Raw genomic sequence first — 9,011 nt, forward strand, 5'->3', positions numbered from 1 at the left:
CTAACTTGGCCCAGGATCACAATACGTCGGTAGAGCACCTTGGCAACATTAGTTATAATACCGACCAACGTGAGAATGTTACTATCCGTAAAACGTGTTCGAAAGAACGTCGAAATAGTAGTGTATTAACAAACGTTGACTTTGCCCTTGATGATACATACATTGTAGAGAATTTGCGGATAATAATAAGGGATGAATTAAAATCTGCTTTAAATGAGAATTTAACAAATATGATTGGTAATATTGTGGCAGAACAAGTTGCTATAACAATGAAAACCACAATTACTCCATTATATAATCGAGTTAACGAGCTTGAAAGTAAGTTGGCAGATTTAGAGAGTAAAATTATAAGTGAATCAGGTAAAATTCAAACTGAACGAATCCATTCCAATGCCATCCATAATCAACCCGAAACACCTAATAAAGATGTAGCTACTGTTCCGGGACCCGACATCAATGAGAACTGCCAGGATGACATTTTCAGGGACATACCGCCAGTGAAACGAAACCGATCAACTGAAATAACTAATAGAAGATCTAGGTTGCCAAACATAATTATGCGCGGCTCAGCCTCTCCTGGCACCATGCAACTTGAAGCCTCTCAACGTTGGAGATATTTACACCTCTTCTATGTGAAAGTAGGTACACCTGAAGAACAAGTACGCTGTCACCTCCAATCGATCTGTGGCAGTGATGTTTGTACTGTTGAAACCCTCAAGGCTAGAGGCAATTATGCTTCGTTCAAAATTGGTATACCGAATGAATTAGCAGATCTGGTGTTGGACTCTAAACACTGGGCAACAGATATATGCATAAAACCCTGGCGACAGAATTTTCGTAAGAACAAAAACTAGCTATCTCAAAAACCAATTGAAAACCAAAACCGTATCGATATATTATCAAAATGTAAGAGGATTGAGAACAAAAACAGATCTATTCTACAATAACATCTCTGTAAGTTCTTATGATCTTATAGCGCTCACTGAAACTTTCCTTAATAGCTCTGTTTACAATAATGAATTATTTCCTCCCTGGCTATGTAGTATTACGAAGGGATAGATATGGTGATGTTGGTTGGGGAGGTATTGCATTGGCTGTGAAAAACACTTATACGGTACAAAAAGTTTCTGACATTGAAGGTTTGTCTGATGATAAAGAACTGTTGTTTGCAATAGTAACAAAAAAATATATAAAAATATTTATTTGTCTAGTATATTTACCGCCTAGATATAATGATAAACAGTATATTGATGTATTAAATTGCATTGAAAATGCTATTTCTAAATACTCTGAGTATGAAATTGTCGTTCTCGGTGATTTTAATCTCAAATCTTGCAATACATCTGTTGTTACTCAGTTCAATTATTTTATGGATTATTGTCAACTACGCCAACATAATGTCAATCGTAACAAATATGGCGGCATCTTAGATCTAGTCTTAACTAATTTCTACTCGGATCGTGTTACTGTGACGTCTGATGTTGAAGCTCTCGTACCGATGGATGCATATCATCCGCCCTTAGAAATAATTCTCACTTTTCCGAAAGAATCTGTCGTTAACAGTCTACAGACTTCAGTGGGGAATCTAAATAGGACTCGAAATCTTATCTCTGACTGGAACTACAATAAAGCAGATTTTCCTTGTTTGTATGATGCCCTATCCAAGATAGACTGGACTGACTTAACATATCAGCAGGATGTAAATATTGCAGTTGATATGTTCTATGATAAATTGTATAACGTAATTAATAAGTATGTTCCACCGAAAAAAGTAACCTACAAAAAACAAAAATATGTGTACCCTATATGGTTTAATGGAGAAATAATTCACTACATTAAACTAAAGCATTTTAACCTAAAAAAATACAAAATTCTAGGACTGCAAGTGAATAAGGAATTATTTAAATATTATAGATCCAAAGTTAAAGAACTTATTAATAGGGCTTTTAAAAGTTATATACATCTCTTAGAGCTAAACATAACGCGTGATCCTTCTAAGTTCTGGAAATATATAAAAGAGAGGCGAAAAAATTGTTATCAGTCCAAAGAATACATTTTTAAAGATAAGTCGGTGGAGGGCCAAGAAGCTGCAGATGCGTTCGCTGAGTACTTTAGCTCCGTATTCCATAAATGTGTCCCAAATCTACATCCAGCAACTGCCGAACTCAATGCAACCGACAATGGCTGTGTAGCTAGTATCAATCTTGATTTTATTAGCGAACGTGAATTGCGTAGAGCGGTATGTCGACTAAAAGCTTCCCCAATTAGTGGACCTGACGCTATACCAGCATTCATAGTGAAGGACTGTTATCTAGCACTTGAGGAGCCTCTCCTATGTTTATTCAATTTGTCACTTAAAAATAGTATATATCCCAGTAAATGGAAAGTTTCAAGAGTTACCCCAGTACCAAAATGCGCCTCATCTCTGAATATCACTAGTTTTAGGCCTATAGCAGTTCTTACAGTATTTGGAAAGCTCTTTGAATCTGTAATAAATCATTGTATCTCTCCATTAATCAGTAACTGCTTGGTTGACTCACAGCATGGTTTTCGTCCAGCGCGATCTACTCTCACAAATCATGTCAATTTCGTAGACTATGTTAGCACAAGCATGAGCGCAGGCTCCCCAAGTCGACGCAGCATATTTAGACTTCCGTAAGGCATTTGATCTTGTCGACAATGACATCCTGTTGCAGAAGATCTCATCTATAGGTTTTTCCCCACGTCTCCTTACATTTTTTGCTGATTATCTCAAAGACCGAAAACAATACGTTAGAATAGCACACTATTGTTCTCAACAATATTATACTCGTTCTGGTGTTAGTCAGGGAAGCACTTTGGGACCCACATTATTTTTGATCATGATTAATGACCTACCCAATATTTTACGCAATGCAAAGTGTTTAATGTTTGCTGATGATATTAAATTATTTATGTCAATTTCACATGATAGTGACAGTGATGCGCTGCAACGTGATATTGATGCTGTTGCAAGGTGGAGTGAAATAAATAAGCTACCACTTAATTCTTCTAAGTGTAACATTATTACCTTTTCACGTTCCCGGAAACCACTTACAATGACTTATACACTAGGAGGGGTGATCCTTGATAGAGTTACATCTATACGTGATCTAGGAATTATTATTGACTCCAAACTAAACTTCCATGAGCACATTATAAGCACCTGTAGAGCTGCTCACAAGTCATTAGGCTTCATTATCAGAACCTCCGCGCATTTCACAAATATTAACGTTCTTAAATTATTATATAATTCCTATGTAAGAAGTAAATTAGAATATAATGCTATTATATGGGATCCCCGTGAAAAATGTATACTCTCATGGTGGAGAAAAATACATAAAAAGTTTTGTCGACACTTATATCTTCGGATGTATGGGTACTATCCATTTTATTTCCTTCACTTTTTGTGACTGGGATGGTAGGTTATGATACGTTGCAACTCAGGCGCAAATTAGCTTGCATTTTACATTTTTATTTACTTTTGCGGCATAAAATTGACAATCCATCGGTACGTGACAATATTCACCTATACGTTCCCAACCAGTACATTCGGGCCGTTGGGCGGAGAAGACACAATCTCCTCACTGGTCCAGCTGTTTGGCATCTTACGCAAACAAGCAATACTCCCACCGCCAAGGCTATAGCTTTATTAAATGCGTATCTTGAGAGTAGGCCGGATGCCGACATATTTGTCGATAATAGTCACACCATTTATAAAAATGTGTACTTATTTTTAAGTCATTTTGTTACTTAATTTAAGCATCTTACTTAAATTTAATGAAGCTGTTCCCATAATGTAGAATGTAAGTAGTTGTTTTTTTTTTGATAATTTTTATTGTTTCGTTTTGTTTTATTTTGTCTACTTGTTGTTTTTTCTTTTTGTTTTTTTTTCACTCAAGCGTCTTGGTGTATTTCCACTGTAAGCTTTTGTGATACTTAATTGATAAATAAATAAATAAATAAATAAATAAATAAACACTTGAGAATTTTAACAATTCATTTTAAACCCAGCGCTATAATCTATACTTATAATAAATCTGTAGAGAGGTCAATTCTGTACATGAAATATATTTCCAAAATAACTATCAGGGGGTGATTAGGGATCGATACTGATGCCAAAAATGCAATTAGTAAAATTTTTGTCTGTCTGTCTGTCTGTCTGTCTGTCTGTCTGTCTGTCTGTATAACCGTTATAGAAACAAAAACTACTCGACGGATTTTGACGAAACTTGGTACAATTATTTGTCATACTCCTCTGCTGGTTATAGTATACTATTCATCACGCTACAATTAATAGGAGCAGAGCAGTGAAGGGAAATGTTGGGAAAACGGGAGAAGTTACTCCATTTTTTAAGCTTCCGTCGCGTGTGCAACCTTAATGGTTAAAGCTACACAGAAATCATGTATGACGGAAATGTTCTCCTTAAAATTACGTAAAAAATATCCCACGACAGCATTTGTCTATCTTTTATGGTTGACTCACAATAACACGTGTAATTCCCGATAGCTTAGCAGTTCGAAGCTTTCTCATTATATTTGTCTACTCTTACGTTTATAACACTCTCAGTCATCCCTAATTAAAAAAGTTAACATTATTAAATATTCCATACAAAATAATCATAGAAATCGGTATAGAAACACCAATGTTATACATGAAATACGCTAATAATAAGCCATCATGCGTAAATACTGAATCATGCTATAAGGATTATTTTTGTATATATATAAGATCGCGAACGCACAGGCAGGCGGCTTGCTTTGCCAAGCAGGTGCCCCTAGAGGCTAGCGAATCACCTAGCGAGTAGCTTCGTAAAACGAACATTCTCGAACGTTCGCGACCGGCTCCATTTTTGAAGTCCGAAATCCACGCGGGCGAAGCTGCGGGCGGAAGCTAGTCATTAAATAAAATTTTAAATAAGATATGGCGTCAACAGGTCAATTAACGTGATGACTTGGAAATAAGCTAGGTAAACGGTATTAGTTTCGACTCTACCTATCCCGATATGACCGGAGAGAAACCTGCCGTATAATGTCATAACGTGCCATCCGAGGTACGAGGATATCACACCGTCCACTTCCTGATTCCAAGCTTAAACTGAGTAATTTTTAAGGTGGAAAAACCCCGTCGCAATTTTTTTTGTCCCGACCCTGGATTCGACCCAGACCCCAGCGCGGTAGTATCGCGTACGCATTACAACTGCGCCTCCGTGGCAGGCAAAGGTAATCTCATATCACTTATAAAGTAAATAAGAAAACATAATACGTCATCCATAAACCTCATTAACATCCACTACACCACAATTCTGTACCTTTGAGGATAGAGATTCATTGCGTTTTTGGGCCTATTATGTTAATTACGAAAAACCGACTAAAAGACATACGCAAAGTTAGGATGCGGGGTCGTGACCGCGGGGTCCAAGATTCAAATTCACGGGTGGCTGGTTCAAGAGCCTTTGTTTGTTCTTGATGAATTTTTGTTATTCTGACCGCGAGCGGTTCGAAAAGGTTGGGTACTCACTCGCTAATTTTAATGTATTCACATTTTCCATGAAAATGCTAAATGAAAAGGTGATTAGCATAGCTGTGTTTTATTGGAATCCTATTTTATCATGAGTGATAAAGTCGCTTGATGCTTACCGCTTACTTTGTAATGCCTTCGAAGGTAGACTGTCGAAACTACCACCTAACAGGGTAAAGCCGTTACTGTAGAAGTAAATGGCATAGCACACAGATGTGTGAACATGACATTCGAACTCAGAACATAACTAATGCCTTATAACCTAAGAACACCAATACTTTTTGATAAATAGAACATCAAAACATGTCCTGGAAAAGCTCATAGATTTTTCTGGGATACATTCATCAATAATAAAATATCCTACATTAACTCCAGAATCGGCGGCACTACACAAAACCAACAGTGACTAGTAAATCAATATCTTATTCTAGACTCATCAAACTCAAAAGAAAAATCCACTAAACTCCAGTGAGTGATATATTTTAAATACTTTGTAACTTCACCGGTAATATTAATTACAAAAAAGATTTTACACGAATGATTGGCAGGCTAAGCCGTAGTTTTAGTTTGTTCTAAATTTCGTTCTAAATTAATCCCAGATGAGCCTCCGGTTCCACCATGAAGTTTTAAAACTGGAGCTAATTCTGACATGTAAATGGATTGGACGCACTGTAAAAATATATTGTGAAGTTATTAAATTAAATTTATCGTGTAGGCAAATAGGAGCTGGGAGTTAATACAATTAATAGATTTTGCGATGCAATGGGCTCTCGTTGTTTTAATTCTAGTTGAATGTGTCCTGGTTTGGAAACCATAGCCAGTGTGTTTAGGCATTATGATACTTAATATGAGAGTAGTAAAGTTTAATTGAGAGTTTTATGTAGTGTTGTTACCTGCTACAGATAACCACTTACCATCAAGAGAGAAAAAAAACTAATAAATGCTACACGATGGTAAAAATTAATTCATACAAAGTCAATACGAAAATTTCATACCGCATCTCTTCTAAATTACATAATATGCTAAACCGAAGGGCAAACATGCCCCATATAAAAATTAAGTCCCCATCGTATAATTTTCCACAAGAAAATGCCCTCCAAAGGCCCTCAAAAGGGTACAAAGACCCGCCAAGAATGCTTAGTATAATGAAGTTGAAATTTTTGCAATATTTCCAAATTAATTTAACGCGATAATTTAATCGAATCGACGCTTAGAATAAAATATTGTGACTTATTACCTGAGGCATAGATAGATAAAAGGTACTTAGTATGGAGCGAAAAGTCTAATACTGCATCGAGTAAAATCAGCTTTAAGAATAATAAAGTAAAAATAATTTTGATATTAGACTGAATATTAAATATAGAAAACTATTTATGTTGCTAATCGAAGCGAGAGGTCTCATATTTGAAAAGAAATTGTCATTCTGATGAGAGGATTTTAATTACGATCATTTTCTTGCTCTCAGTAGTTTTAGGGAAGTCCTGCGCCACTATTGTAATATCATAATATATACAGGGCTGTAATTATTATATTAGCTAAGCGCTATAAATTTTTATTAAGTCTCTCATATACAAGATTTAGTCGCAAGCTGGATCGTGTTCTTTAGGTAAGAAGTGGCAATATGCATTGCTTTAACGGTGGAAAACATTGTGAAAGTGGAAAGTGATTTTTGAGGGTGTGTGAGGTCTACCAATCCGCATTAGATCGCGTGGAGGACTTAAGGCCTACTCCTTCTCAGTAGTAGAAGAGGCTCGTGTCCAACAGCGGGACAGTAGTTATATGTTACTTATAATTCATAGTTATATTTATTCGCCAAATTATTTGGCGAATTGTTTCCCCATCTAAATGGGGCAATATATATTATCAAGTATTGTGATACAAGGAATTCTGCGCTAATTTTTTTGTATAAGTGCACGGCCAAGTGACCGCACTGCCTCTGATGGTAAGTGGAGTGGGGTCCAATAGAGTGTCGACTGATGAGACATGATCCCTCGACAGTCGATACAATTATGCCGGCCTGTTGGAACCAGATATACACAAACTGATCCCGGAACGCGACACACTTGAGCTACTATGGCGGGTTTTAACACCTTGTGTACGGTGGTCGCTATCCGAATATAAAATATATCCTACCACCAACAAATGCATGGGAATCACACAATAACAAATTACACAGACCGCTGCCGCATTTTACGATTACTGCATATATTTAAGTAAATATTTAATATAATAAACCGCACTTATTACATATATTCATAAATAAATGGTATAAAGACGTTTCTAACATAATGGAAGCGTTAATTGTAATTATCTACGGGGTACGGTCTTACTGCCAGCGAGGATTAATATTTAATGAAAACGTATTACATTGGAATACATTTTTACGATCGTTATTAAAGCGTGTTAATAAAAAATGGTTTTTGTTTCAAGCTTTTTTGCTGTATTACCTAATTTGGTTTAAACATTATTAAATTAATTATAATGAAGGAAGAGCACAGAATTCTTTAGCAGGAATTTACACATAATCGCATATTTTTCTTATCGAGTTAATTAACGTTTGTGTATTTCTCAATAGTTGTTTAACAATAATGTTTATACGTCAAAACAATCACAGTACTTCTAATTCCCATATATTTATCGTTACAATGGTTACCAGATAACACCCTGTAAGTATTACTAGTTGGATAATAATAAATAGATTCACTAATCGTTGGTCATACGCGCGCAATTTTCACGCTTTCGTATTGTATTTCTAAAAATGCTCACTAGGGCGTTTCCGTACAAAAATATACTTAGTCGAAATCATTACTAACATGCACTTCTTGTCATTGGTGTCATAGAACAATGTGCGTATTTTCTACTACCTAAAATTGTAACTCTATAAAATATGTCGCATATGATGTTGTTCAACACGAGGCTAAGTTACTCTGATTACTACTGTTGTATTATGCAAATATTATAATCTGTTACTGAATCATACTTGTGGCGCCATCTATTATGTTTCAAAAGAAATAATTGTCTTTACCATCCTCCATGTTTTTCTCTTTCTTCAATATGTCGTATAACAAATAAAAGTCATTGATTTATATTCTTAAAAATAAAATTGTATTTAACAAAAACTATCCACAAGTTTTCCTGCATTCCTGCATTACTATCCCAACAACTACGAATATAATATTATCCACAAATTTATTACCTTATAGTTTTACATACAAAATCTTATGAAATCTTAATAACAGAAAAGGAAAAACAAATCACAAAATCGCTAACACTCCAGCCTTCGAATAATATAAATATGCTATACATTGGTGTACGTACTTTGAGTCATTTAATTTACTCTCGAACCTCCTCCCGCGTGTCCCTCTGAGGACCATTCTAATTAACTTGATATCATTAACGTATAATTGTGAATTACGGGAATCTTCAAAGCTATGGATGTTTACTTGTGTGGTTAAATATGACTGGGCGACAT

Source organism: Manduca sexta, unplaced genomic scaffold (assembly GCF_014839805.1).
Source record: "Manduca sexta isolate Smith_Timp_Sample1 unplaced genomic scaffold, JHU_Msex_v1.0 HiC_scaffold_28, whole genome shotgun sequence".
Lineage (NCBI taxonomy): Eukaryota > Metazoa > Arthropoda > Insecta > Lepidoptera > Sphingidae > Manduca > Manduca sexta.